The sequence below is a fragment of the Pristiophorus japonicus genome, chromosome 28 (assembly GCF_044704955.1).
Source record: "Pristiophorus japonicus isolate sPriJap1 chromosome 28, sPriJap1.hap1, whole genome shotgun sequence".
In the NCBI taxonomy this organism is placed as follows: Eukaryota; Metazoa; Chordata; class Chondrichthyes; family Pristiophoridae; genus Pristiophorus; species Pristiophorus japonicus.
Window position 1 is genome coordinate 13,918,605 of NC_092004.1, and position 14,980 is coordinate 13,933,584.

General features: G+C 43.0%; 1 non-coding gene across 1 annotated transcript; it reads right to left on the reverse strand.

Moving 5' to 3' along the window:
* Positions 1–5,125: 5,125 nt before the first annotated feature.
* Positions 5,126–5,199, reverse strand: trnan-guu (transfer RNA asparagine (anticodon GUU)). Its single transcript has one exon. It is a non-coding gene; the product is annotated as a tRNA-Asn (tRNA).
* Between the last annotated feature and the right edge of the window lie 9,781 nt (positions 5,200–14,980).

Consider the following 14,980-nt stretch of genomic DNA (forward strand, 5'->3'; position numbering starts at 1 on the left):
TTTCCTGAGGCATCGGGACCACTTCTGGGCGAGGTGGGACCTGTACAAGTCGGACAGTTTGCACCTAAACAGAGCCGGGACCAATATCCTCGCGGGGTGGTTTGCTCGTGCTGTTGGGGAAGGTTTAAACTAGTTTGGCAACGGGATGGGAACCTAAGAATAGATTCAGTAGGGAGGGAAGTAATGCTGGAATTAGAAAGCAAAAATAAAGAAAGTGAGTTTGAAAGAGAGAGGAAACAAGCTGGCAAAAAGGGTAAATAAACAAATTGAAAGACACGGTTTTAGGAAGGCAAAGGCACCTGCTGAATATATAAATGTATGTATGTTTAAAATGTTAGCCAAATATAAATGGCTGCCAGGGGGCTTAGCAAAGCATGATGGGGACTCGGTAAGCCAAGTTAGCTAAAACTGCTGACTGAGCGCTGACTCTGCAGAGCCTGGTACCAGGAATGTCTTGAATCAACAACTTGAGGCAAGATAGTATACAGAACACTGCGGTACCTAGTACGGAATGTCGTCAAGTCAGTGACCCCCAGATGGGGTGCCTAGCAACCACGGAGATGAGGAGCTAGGCACCGGTGGAACAAATGATTAACGAAGATAAGGGAGGTCTGGAAAACATCACACGGATATGAATCAGCCCCCAACTGTCATGAACTGATCATGCAGCCCCCTGATGTACCGGGGTTAATTCTATTGGCCCATTTAAACCTATATGTAATCTATAATCATTATGATTGGATTATGTCCAGCCAAAGTGGGCTGAGTAACTAGAATGAACGATTGTAAAACATATAAATATCGATGAATTTTTTTTGTTCGGCGGAGTAGAGTGCCTGGAGTTGGACCAGAGGCTCTCTCCTTGCCGGCGTAATAAAGGCCGTTTTTGCATTGGAACCGACCCCGAGTGTCGAGTGATTCTTCCATGAAAACATTTGCGCTGACAGTGGCATCATGAACAGGATTTCGCGGAGTCGCTGGAAGTCCTTGGAAAAACCTGGGTGTGTATCAAAAAATTTTAATTATAAAGGGTGCGGAAGGTGGAGGCCGGTTGACCGACACGAGGAGATGGTCTAATATCTCAAACGCCTAGCCTGAGCCTGAATTAAGAGGACTTTTGTCCCACGTGACGGCCAGGAACTAAATAGGCGTAGGGCACACACTTAGACCGTGGGATCGTGATACTGAGCGACATCTCCTGGACAAGGTCGTGTGATTTGAAAATATACCCCGGAGACCAGGCGGTGCACAGCGACCAAAGGAAACCAAACCTGTGAACAGGGTCGGACCGACAGACAAAACGGTGGTAGGTAGGTAGGTAGGCTGGCGGAAAAACAAAAGAAACTAATTGAGAAGATGATTAAGTCAGGATGGATCCCCCAGGACCCGCCAGCAAATCAACGGGAACGGTGGGAGAAGGAAAGGAAAGATAAAGATGAGAAAGCCGTGGTCTTGATTCTTCAAGCCCACATAAAATTAACAGAGGAGGTTCATCAATATGTAATAAATAAAAAAACCTGATAGTGATGATCTTAAGTGAAGTATGGATCCAAGAATAGAGCCAGCCAAACAATAAACTTTGCTGAATGAAAAGAGACTTTTGTGAACGTTTGTATAGGAATGAGATAAAGAATGGAGAAGGGAAGCTGTAATGTCTTTAAAAAAAGCCTGTGTCTCTGGAGGCTGTAGGCTGGGGAAGTACGCTCCCATTTTTCCTTTGTGTAAAACCTTGACGCAAAAGCTTTTAGCTCAGGAAAGAGATTTTTAAATTACAGATTGGCAGTACAATACTTGAATTGTGATTTTGAGATATTTCAGGTGATTCTCATTGATAAACATTTTGGTTGTATAGTAAAATCTTGGGTTTGGAAGCCTTTTTAATAAAAGTACACATTCTGCGTCAGGAACTGAAGCTTAAAAAAGATGTAATTTATGAGATATAGGACCACAAAATTGAAGTTACAGAGCAAAAAATTAGAGTTTTTGATCAGCTTCTAAAACGGAAGTTAGGCAAAAAAATCCAGTAATTTCATATTTGACATTTTGTAATTCAAAAATAAATACAAATTCTACAAAAGGGGAGCAGAAATTAGGATGGGAACAGTGAAGAGTTAATTTTGTTGTGAAGGTTTCAAATACCACTGGTAAAGAAAAGGCACAACAAAATGCGAGACATTTAAAACAAAAAGTTAAATCTGATCTCTTTTAAAAAATAAAACTAAAAGGTTTGGAAAAAAAGACGTAACGTGCTAAATAAGTGCTGAAAAAAAAAGTGTTTGCGATGGAAAAAGAAATAAAAGGGGTCAGAGGGTCTAGTAAGGAGGAGGAACTGAGGGAAATCCTTATTAGTCGGGAAATTGTGTTGGGGAAATTGATGGAATTGAAGGCCCATAAATCCCCAGGGCCTGATGGACTGCATCCCAGAGTACTTAAGGAGGTGGCCTTGGAAATAGCGGATGCATTGACAGTCATTTTCCAACATTCTTTTGACTCTGGATCAATCCCTATCGAGTGGAGTGTAGCCAATGTAACCCCACTTTTTAAAAAAGGAGGGAGAGAAAAAACAGGGAATTATAGACCGGTCAGCCTGACCTCAGTAATGGGTAAAATGATGGAATCAATTATTAAGGATGTCATAGCAGCGCATTTGGAAAGAGGTGACATGATAGGTCCAAGTCAGCATGGATTTGTGAAAGGGAAATCATGCTTGACAAATCTTCTGGAATTTTTTGAGGATGTTTCCAGTAGAGTGGACACGGGAGAACCAGTTAATGTGGTATATTTGGACTTTCAGAAGGCTTTCGACAAGGTCCCACACAAGAGATTAATGTGCAAAGTTAAAGCACATGGGATTGGGTGTAGTGTGCTGACATGAATTGAGAACGGGTTGTCAGACAGGAAGCATAGAGTAGGAGTAAATGGGCACTTTTCAGAATGGCAGGCAATGACTAGTGGGGTACCTCAAGGTTCTGTGCTGGGGCCACAGCTGTTTACACTATACATTAATGATTTAGACGAGGGGATTAAATGTAGTATCTCCAAATTTGCAGATGACACTAAGTTGGGTGGCAGTGTGAGCTGCGAGGAGGATGCTATGAGGCTGCAGAGTGACTTGAATAGGTTAGGTGAGTGGGCAAATGCATGGCAGATGAAGTATAATGTGGATAAATGTGAGGCTATTCACTTTGGTGGTAAAAGCAGAGACAGACTATTATCTGAATGGTGACAGATTAGGAAAAGGAGAGGTGCAACGAGACCTGGGTGTCATGGTACATCAGTCATTGAAGGTTGGCATGCAGGTACAGCAGGTGGTTAAGAAAGCAAATGGAATGTTGGCCTTCATAGCGAGGGGATTTGAGTACAGGGGCAGGGAGGTGTTGCTGCAGTTGTACAGGGCCTTGGTGAGGCCACACCTGGAGTAATGTGTTCAGTTTTGGTCTCCTAACGTGAGGAATGACATTCTTGCTATTGAGATAGTGCAGCGAAGGTTCACCAGACTGATTCCCGGGATGGCGGGACTGGCTAAAACATGAGGTGATCACACAGTCGCCTGGTGCCTAGGGGCCAATTCCATTGTCCCAGTGGAATCGATTTGTAATTTATAGTCCTTATGATTGGATTGTGTCCAGCTGACATGGGCTAAGTAATTGTAATGAACTGTTGTAAAACATATAAATATCGATGAATTTCTTTGTTCGGTGGAGTGGAATGCCTGGAGTTGGACCAGAGGCTCTCTCCCCGCCTGTGTAATAAAGGCCATTTTGGGATTGGAACCGACCCCGAATGTCGAGTGATTCTTCCAGAAAAAGATTTGTGCTAACATAACCCACGCTGTACCAGCCCTGGGAGAGATTGATGGGAAAGTGTAGAGGGAGCTTTACTCTGTATCTAACCCCGTGCTGTACCTGCCCTGGGAGAGATTGATGGGACAGTGTAGAGGGAGCTTCACTCTGTATCTAACCCCGTGCTGTACCTGCCCTGGGAGAGATTGATGGGACAGTGTAGAGGGAGCTTTACTCTGTATCTAACCCAGTGCTGGATCTGTCCTGGGAGAGATTGATGGGACAATGTAGAGGGAGTTTTACTCTGTGTCTAACGCGTACTGTACCTGCCCTGGGAGAGATTGATGGGACAGTGTAGAGGGAGCTTCACTCTGTATCTAACCCCGTGCTGTACCTGACCTGGGAGAGATTGATGGGATAGTGTCGAGGGAGCTTTACTCTGTATCTAACCCCGTGCTGGATCTGTCCTGGGAGAGATTGATGGGACAATGTAGAGGAAGCTTTACTCTGTGTCTAACGCGTACTGTACCTGCCCTGGGAGGCTTTGATGTGACTGTGTAGTGGTAGCTTTACTCTGTATTTAACATTATTGTCCTTTTTAATCCACTTGTTTCACACCGAAACAAATCGTAACCATGATGCGAATTTAAGTCCACGTGATTCTTTGAAATCATCTTTAAATGATTGGGTGAAACCACTTCTTATGCCACCGAAAAACAGCTTTGATTCCAGGTCACGGCGATAAATTTTATAACACCATTTTTAAATTCAAAACCTAATAAAATTGACGACATGCAGCCAACGTGCAAAAGTAAGAATTCTTTTAATCACCGTTAATTAGCCGATAACCTTCTTCAGAATGAAATAAATAATAATATCATTACTGAGGAACAGTGGTATCTTCAATCATTCATTTTCTCTTTACATGTGATGAAGTGTTATCCCTATCTCATTTACACGCTGTCTGAGAATGGTTTAAAATTGTAAGTGTTTATGACTCAGTTGTAAAACCATTGATGGTGTGTGTGCCGATTCTTGATAGGAGGAGCACTTGAGACCGTAGTTCCAGTTCTTTCTATGCATCAATAGAATCAATTTCCACCAGTTTCTTTAAACCCAATAACATAATTTATTTCGAGTGGGCTGGATGGAGCAACATGATCCATGTAAAAAATTGTTATCGTTTTACTTGAACTGAATGCTCATAAAATATTGGAGTGGGAACTAATTGGATAATAGCACAGCTGGCAACATTTGCGGAATAGATTCGTGCAGCCAAAACACACAATGACAACCTGGGACTGTGTGGCACCGAATACTCGGGAAAAAACAGTTAAACACTTCGTCCCTGGGTGGGCTCGAATCACCAACCTTTCAGTTAACAGCCGAACGCGCTAACCCATTGCGCCACAGAGACTGATGGAAGTATAACGTTCAAGGCATCCCAAACCAGGGTGTCAGACAGCTAAAGCTTCAGATTGCTCTGGCCGGGATGGAACTTGTCCACTCTCAGTGGTACTTTTCACAAATAAATAGAGGGACATTCATTGTGGATGCGTGGAAACAGTCTGGTCCCGCACACTGCAGACACTTCCATGTCACCGCCAACCAGCTCTCCCGCAACCGGTGTGATCTACCTTCCAGCCTTCCGGTGCCTTGTCTGTGACAAAGTTTTCTGATTGTCCCGAAGCCGGTGTTAGGTTTGAATTCCTTTTCAGCTCCTGACTGTGGATATTCCTGTGATTAAACAGGAACTAAATGCTAACAGGGACAGTTGGATTCACCGTTTCTTTGCTTGGTGAAATTTCAAAGATTGAAAGCGACACACATCAACCCCAAACCTCCCGTGAGATGGAAGCCCAGTTGCTGTTTCAAGCTTGAATGCGGGAACAAGCAGAACTTATTCAAAGAATGTCCAAGTCCCTGAGACGCCTGATTATTTGCACCAAACTCCTTTGCAAAGATTTGAGGTTCATGTTTGGTGATCTGGGTACATCTTTTGCCAAACTACAACAATTCAAACATAACTCAACGGCCTTAAAGCGCTTTGGGGTGACATGAGTTCCTGAAAGGCACTGCAGAAATGGAAGTCCTTCTTTGCAAAAGTTCGATGCAATTTCAAAATTTGCTAGCAATATTAGGGCTCCTCTGGGATCCCTCGTAAATTTCAATGAACAACTCCGAAGGGAGAATCATAGCCCGAGACCAACCAGCCAACTGTTTGACAAACGTGAAGATAAGGTGTAACCATGATCAAAGCATTTTTGTGTGTGTCGCTATTCAGAACATAAGAACTTAAGAACTAGGAGCAGTAGTAGGCCATATGGCCCCTCGAGCATGCTCCGCCATTTAATATGATCATGGCTGATCCGATCATGGACACATCCCTGCCACTTCCCCATAAGCCTCATTCCCTTATCAGTTAAGAAGCTATCTCTGTCTTAAATTTATTTAATGTCATGGCTTTCTCAGCTCTCTGAGGCAGTGAGTTCGGCAGATTTACAACCCTCTGAGAGAAGAAATTCCTCCTCATCATAGATTTAAATGGGCGGCCCTTTATTCTGAGATAATGCCTCCTAGTTCTCGTCTCCCCTATCAGTGGAACCATCCTCTCTGCATCCACCTTATCAAGCTCCCTCATTACCTTATACATTTCGATAAGATCACCTCTCATTCTTCTGAATTCCAATGAGTAGAGGCCCAACCTACTCAACATTTTCTCATAAGTCAACCACTCATCTCCGGAGTCAACCCAGTGAACCTTCTCTGAACTGCCTCCAAAGCAAGTATATCCTTTCGTAAATATTGTAAGTGTTTGTGATCCTCGCCCAATTGCCAGACGGACGGTTTGAATCGCCCCCACCTTACGAAAGTTCTAGACCCGGGAATTATTATTCAGAGTGTAAATTAAATGAGTCACGGAAAGGGATGCTTCGGTGATAAATCATAGTATATTTATTTGGTGTAACATACACTGGCTAAAACATGCACTGCTAAACGAAATGTCTCTGTGGAGAATAAAATCCCGGTTACAAACAACATACATACAGTACAGAAATGAACCTAGTAACACGCAGTAATTCCCTGGTGGATTCTAACCCCACCCCTACCAATGAATTACCCTCCACAGAATAGCCCTGAAAAGCTTCACTTCTGAGAAAACCCTGAGCCCTTACCCAGCTGGCCTGGGATATCTGGTTACTGGCTTGGGACACTCGCGACCATGTTCACCACCACACGCAGCCCGTTTCCTTGCTCAGCTCAGCTGTGGGAAGTCACTGCCTGGTCTTCAGTCTCGGTGGCTTCTTCTGCAGTACTGCGGCCCCTTCCTCTGGTACATCGATCGGTGGAGCGAGAGCAAGAGGGAGAGGGGGCTCTCTCTAGACATAAGTTACAAGCTGCAAGCTCCAAGCTTCACACCAAGCTTCAAGCTAAATATAAAGTGGAAAGGACCTTGTCTTTCTGGGAGTCTTGCTACCCCTATCTTTCCCGCCAATCTTTAAAACCCCTTTGTTTCCAAGCACGGGTACTTCGTCAGTGATGGGCCATCCCACCCATGCATTGGGCTGATGGCCCTTAGTCTGGGCATCTCTCTGAGCCTCTGTGTTGGGAAAGACCCAGCTCCTCCTTGGCTGGCCAGGCTGGTGGGTTCATTGTTCTGTGTCTCCTTCTGAGATGGAGGTGAGAAGTGCTTTTACAAATTAGTGTGGCTTTGTCAGTGGCCCCTCTTCCTGGCCAACAGCTCTTTTGTCAATGGATGACTGACAGGTCTTTTGTCCCAGCTCACTGCCATGCGGTCTCTGGAGTTTTAACAATACCGGCTTTTTCACATATCTGCGCAGGGTGTCCCCAGCACAGGGAAAATAGTCTCAGAAAAATAAAATCCACAAAATATTCTCGACTGAGTCCATTCTTTAAACAGAAACTTTGCGATCTCTTCATTCTGCTTTGCTAATTATCGATCTTGCCACGTAAAAAGTGCGTTGGCATTGCAATGCATTAATGTAAAATTAATGAAAAGAAAATGCAACGTTTTGTCGAGTGCAAAACCTGCAGTGCCTGCATTTCAAAAAGCGTTGCTTTTATTCATCCTGCGGAATGCATATTGCACAGATAATCTCAGCACACATTGTGCAGGCAAAGGCAGCATTAGACAACAAAGTGATTTGCCCTCCGCTGATTTGTAGCAGATAACTGACGGTTGAGCACACAATTTGACAACGAGACTTGTAGATCAAGCATCAATGAAAAATGCAACAAAACTGCCCACCAGCACCAGGTGTCTTTCACTTGTTTGTCCCACATTTTCAGCAGCTGGGACAACAAGTATTTAGGTTTTACTGAGATTTGAACTCAGATCACTAGATTAAAGTCAAGAGGGCTCACCATTACACCATGGAACCAACTATGCCAAAACTTTTGAAACATACTTCGTCACAGACAAGGCACTGGAAGGCTGGAAAGTAGATCACACCGGTTGTGGGAGAGCTGGTTGGTGGTGAATGGAAGTGTTTGCAGTGTGCGGGACCAGACTGCTTCCACACATCCACAATGAATGTCCCACCATTTAGTTGGGAAAAGTACAACTGAGAGTGGATAAGTTCCATCCCGGTCGGAGCAATCTGAAGCTTTAACTGACTGACACCCTGGTTTTGCATGTCTTGCAGTGTGTATCTGTGGCGCAATGGTTTAGCGCATTCGGCTGGTAACTAAAAGGTGGGTAATCCAAACCCATCTCCGGTCGAAGCCTTTTAATGTTTTTCCCCGAGGATTTGGTGCCGCACAGTTCCGGGTTGTAATTGTGCATTTTGGCTGCACGAATATATTCCGCAAACATTGCAAGCTTTGCTGTTATCCAGTGAGTTCCCACTCCAATACTTTTATGAGCATTCAGCACAAGTAAAATGATAAAAAAAAATTTACATGGTTCATATTCCTCCATCCAGTCCAATCAAAATAAATTATGTTATTGTGTTTAAAGGAACTGGTGAAAATTGATTCTATTGATACATATATCGAACTGGAACTTCGGTCTCAAGTGCTCCTCCTATCAAGAATAGACACACACACAATCAATGGTTTTACAACTGAGTCATAAACAGTTACAATTTCTCATACAGCACGTAAATGAGATAGGGATAAAAATTCATCACATGTAAAGAGAAAATGAATGATTAAAGATACTACTGTCCCTCAGTAAGTATATTATTATTTATTTCATCCTGAAAAAAAAGCTGTTACAGAAGTTACCGCCCTGACCTGGAATCGAAGCTGTTTTTCGGTGGCATAAGGAGTGGTTTTACCCAATCATTTAAAGGTGATTTCAAAGAATCATGTGGCGTTAAATTCAGATCAAGGTTACGATGTGTTTCGGTGTGAAACAAGTGGATTGAAAAGGACAATAATGACACCAAGCATTACGATGCAGCGATGCAGCAATGCAGCGTTCCCTGGTGGTCCAGTGATTAGGATTCGGCGCTCTCACCACCGCGGCCGTGGGTCGATTTCCGGCCAGGGAAATTTCACTTCCCTCAAAATTAAAACCTTATAAGAAAGAGTTGCATGCATCTAATGTGGTAAAAAAGATTCATTGATTTAAACATCATTAATTAATCCATTGTAGAACTTCTATCATTTATTTTGCCCTGAGTATGTGAGGAACTTTTATCCCGACCTCATTGTATTTTAGGCGCATGGTCCAGCCCCGGTATCTCCACCTGTGAAAGTAGGAAACTGCTGGAAATACACAACAGGACGGGTAGCCTTTGACAAACAATTAAACCCAGGTTACAGACTCTCTTCCCCTGCCCTTTGCGGGACAATTGTTCCCCTTTAATTTTACAGACTGACTGAGTTCACTAACCGCGGGGAGAGAGTAGGTGCCTCCGCGGCCCCACTGTGCTAACATGGAAGATAACACGATGGGGATGTGGGGTGGTGGGTGGGGATCAGTGACATGTTTGTGTAAAGGGCAGCGGAGGAGAAGGATTGACAGCTGTCAGTGAGGGACAGAAGTTGTTTAAGGTGAGCCAACACATTCCCGATCAGCACCGAAGGCATTCACTGGTCAGCTGCCCTCTGCTGTACTTCTGGTCAGAGCGGTTTCCGCAGTGGAGCCGTTATCACATTTGCATTCCACGCAAAATGATCCCGTGCAGGAAGATTATGTTTAAACTTGCTGTGTATGAACAGCCATGGGCGAGTTTATTCTCCTGTCAAAAGGGCGACAGTGGCTTCTCCCTTATTCTTTAATTGCTCTTTATTTCACTTCACTAAATAGATATATTTGAGTGAGAGAAATTGTTCCAGAGTGTCGCACACTTCATCTTTTCTTCCCCATTAAAAACGTAAACTGAGGCCGGGGAATAAATACAGAAAACAAAGCAGAGTGATACAGACAAGAGGAAGAGAGAAGGGGAAATACTGTCCCCAGCCAGAACTAATGCAGAAACCCCTCTGCTGCGCTCGGGGTGGCCACCCACTGCCTGGATACACTAACGTCCCAACAGCTCATTGACTGTCGGAGTGGGACTATGCGGTACTTCAGAAGACAGGACGAAGAAGCAAATCACTGATTCAGTCCCATGTGCTTCTCTGACTGACACCGGGGAAACGGTGAGACAGATTTTGGAGCATAGGTCTGGTTATTGTCAAAGAGCAAAGAAAATATTACGTCTGTAATTAAATTATTTAATGCGTATCCTGCTCGTTTAGTGGTTAGGCATTCACAGAGGGAGCCCGAGTTCGGAAAGCAACTTTTTAACTCAAACTTTTTTCAAATAATTACATGCAATTAATTAAATTCTGTGGGAGGCGGGGTGATTAAAACATCACTGATCGGAAAGGAATTGTCCGCGGGAAGCCTCCAACCAGAATTTTTGGGCTAATATTCCCACCCGAATTGTTTTGCAGACTTACAGTCAATACATCAATAACTGAACTGTAATAATTTCAGGAGCTTTCATCATAGACGATATTTTACACCCTATCTGACTTAACACACTCTGAATTTTTGAAATTGGTTTAAAATGTTTATTGCTCAGAAGACAAGAAACGTGGGGTACTTTTTTCAATTTATTTCACAGCAATTATATTCTAAAATGATGTTTTTGCCCCGGCTCGAACCTGGGACCTTTCGTGTCTGAGACAAACGCAATGACAGCTACAGTACAGAAACCACTGCTAAACTTAGTGCCCAGAGAGAAGTGTTAAGCCAGAAGGTGTAATTCTGAGTCCCTTTCTGTGAAAAAATCTTTTCACAAACATTTCTCTGACCGAAGCTGCACAAGTCAAAAATGTTCTTTTCAAAGTCGTCAAACTCCCAAATTAACGCACCCCCCGAATCTTCTGGATCAGAAAGCTCTAGTTGTGCCGACTCAATCCATAAATCTGACTTTACTCACCCTGTATTTTAGGAGATTGGTTTAAAATGTTCATTGCTCATAAGACACGGAACCTGTGGCTACTTTTGTTCAATGTATTTCACAGCAAATATATTCTAAAATAAAGCACGCGCCCAGGCTCAAACCAGGGACATTTCATGTGGGAGGTGAACATGATAACGGCTACACTACGTAAACCTTTCCTGAACCCAGCCCCCGGTTCGTCATTTGTACCACAATTGAACCCAATGAGATCGGAATAAAAGTTCCTCACATGCTCAAAGCAAAATAAATGGTAAAAGATTTACAAAATAATTTATGTATTAATTAATGATGTTCAATTCAATGATTCTTATTTTTTATACATGATTTGCATATAGATCTGTAAAATAAATGATCTATTTTTTTTTTATACGGTTTTGAACTAAAAGTACAACTTCCGAGGGTGGGAATTGAACCCAGGACACAAAGTTGAGAGCAGAGACTCCTGACCACTCGACAACCAGGGACCGAAAGCATTTTATTGCTGCATCTTTATAGTTAATGACATTATTGTCATTTTCAGTTCACTTGATTCACACCGAAACAGATTGTAACTGTTGTGTATGCATGCCCGTTTACTGTGTGATGCCTGTAACACTGCTATGCAACACTGAATGTACTCTTACACTGTACACACCTGACCTACACCAGAGGATGCTGCTGCTTGAGACCGAAAGGTTACCTGCAACCCAGTATATAAAGGAGCTCACAGCTTGGTGTCCTCACTCGAGGAGCTTCAAATAACGGACTACACGTCGACACAGTTTAAGTATCATACCCTGCCTCGTGGAGTCATTATTAAAGGTGCCGACAGTAAACGTGACCTGAAATTCACGCCACTTGAGATCACATTCAAATGATTCACTGAATCCACCCCTTGTACCACCGCAACACAAGTTCGATTCTTGGTCAGGGAGATAATATTTACAACACAGTTTTCAAACGAATAGCCCTATATAAATGTCAACATGCAGCAAATGTGAAAAAATGAAATCATTTAATCATGTTCAATTAACCGATAACTTTCTTTTGCAGAATTAAAGAAATGATAATATGGTTACTGAGGGATAGTGGTACATAAGAACATAAGAACATAAGAATTAGGAACAGGAGTCGGCCATCGAGCCCCTCGAGCCTGCTCCGCCAATCAACAAGACCATGGCTGATCTGGCCGTGTACTCAGCTCCACTTATCCGCCCGCTCCTCATAACCCTTAATTCCCTTATTGGTTAAAAATCTATCTATCTGTGACTTGAATACATTCAATGCGCTAGCCTTAACTGCTTCCTTGGGCAGAGAATTCCACAGATTCACAACCCTCTGGGAGAACGAATTCTTTCTCAACTGGGTTTTAAATTGGCTCCCCCGTATTTTGAGTCTGTGCCCCCTAGTTCTAGTCTCCCCGACCAGTGGAAACAATCTCTCTGCATCTATCTTGTTAGCCCTTTCAATATTTTAAATGTTTCTACAAGATCCTTCTGAACTCCAACGAGTAAAGACCCAGTCTACTCAATCTATCATCATAAGGTAACCCCCTCATCTCCGGAATCAGCCGAGTGAATCGTCTCGGTACCCCCTCCAAAGCTAGTATATCCTTCCTTAAGTAAGGTGACCAAAACTGCATGCAGTACTCCAGGTGCGGCCTCACCAATACCTTATAAGTTGCTTTTGTACTCCATTCGCCTTCCTGATTACCTGTTGCACCTCCAAACTAACTTTTTGGGATTCATGCACAAGGACCGCCAGGTCCCTCTGCACCGCAGCATGTTGCAATTTCTCCCCATTCAAATAATATTCCCTTTCACTGTTTTTTTTCCCAAGGTGGATGACCTCACACTTTCCAACATTGTATTCCATCTGCCAAATCTTAGCCCATTCATTTAACCTATCTAAATCTCTTTGCAGCCTCTCTGTGTCCTCTACACAACCTGCTTTCCCACTAATCTTTGTGTCATCTGCAAATTTTGTTGCACTGCACCCTGTCCCCTCTTCCAGGTCATCTATGTATATTGTAAACAGTTGTGGTCCCAGCACCGATCCCTGTGGCACACCACTAACCACCGATTTCCAACGTGAAAAGGGCCCATTTATCCCATCTCTCTGCTTTCTGTTAGCCAGCCAATTCTCTATCTCTGCTAATATATTTCCACTGACTCCGCGTACCTTTATCTTCTGCAGTAACCTTATGTGTGGTACCTTATCGAATGCCTTTTGAAAATCTAAATACACCACATCCATCGGTACACCTCGATCCAACATGCTCGTTATATCCTCAAATAATTCCAGTAAATTAGTTAAACATGATTTTCCCTTCATGAATCCATGCTGCGTCTACTTGATTGCACTATTCCTGTCTTGATGTCCTGCTATTTCTTCCTTCATGATAGTTTCAAGCATTTTCCCTACTTCAGATGTTAAACTAACCAGCCTATAGTTACCTGCCTTTTGTCTGCCGCCTTTTTTAAACAGAGGCGTTACATTAGCTGCTTTCCAATCCGCTGGTACCTCCCCAGAGTCCAGAGAATTTTGGTAGATTATAACGAATGCATCTGCTATAACTTCCGCCATCTCTTTTACTACCCTGGCATTTCATCAGGACCAGGGGACTTGTCTACCTTGAGTCCCATTAGACTGTCCAGCACTACCCCCGTCGTGACAGTGATTGTTTTAAGGTCCTTTCTTCCCACATTCCTGTGACCAGCAATTTCTGGCATGGTTTCTGTGTCTTCCATTGTGAAGACCGAAGCAAAATAATTATTTAAGGTCTCAGTCATTTCCACATTTCCCATTATTAAATCCCCCTTCTCATCTTCTAAGGGACCAACTTTTACTTTAGTCACTCTTTTCCGTTTTAGATATCAGTAAAAGCTTTAACTATTGCTTTTTATGCTTTGCACAAGTTTACCTTCGTAATCTATCTTTCCTTTCTTTATTGCTTGCTTCGTCATTCTTTGCTGTCGTTTAAAATTTTCCCATTCTTCTATTTTCCCACTAACCTTGACCACCTTATACGCATTGGTTTTTAATTTGATACTCTCCTTTATTTCCTTGGTTATCCACGGCTGGTTATCCCTTCTCTTAACGCCCTTCTTTTTCACTTGAATATATTTTTGGTAAGCACTATGAAAGAGCTCCTTAAAAGTCCTCCACTATTCCTCAATTGTGCCACCATTTAGTCTGTGTTTCCAGTCTACTTCAGCCAACTCTGCCCTCATCCCACTGTAGTCCCCTTTGTTTAAGCATAGTATGCTCGTTTGAGACACTACTTCCTCACCCTCAATCTATATTACATATTCAACCATATTGTGATCACTCATTCCGAGAGGATCTTTTACGAGGTTCAATCATTCATTTTCTCTTTCCATGTGATGAACTTTTATCCCTATCTCGTTTACACAATGTATTTTAAGAGAATGGTTTAAAATTTTAAGTGCTTATTGTCATGTATTCAACCAACATTGTAACCCATATATAATCTGACCTCAGTTGTACACTGTGAGAAAAATGACCACTAGGAGGTGAACTTTTGGGAGATTACTCCGAACCTGGACCTTCAGGTATAAAAGGGGAACTCCACCCACTTTCATCACTTGAGTGCAAAGGAACAAAGGACAGGCCACAGACTGACCTTCTATCAAGCATGGGCCTCGTGTGCATTTATACTGTAGAGTACGGATGTATCAATGGCAACAAGAAATTGGGATTTTATCCATGTGAGCATGGCCGCTAGCAGAATAGAAGAGAGATACTGTGTTAAGGAATGGTTGGGACAGA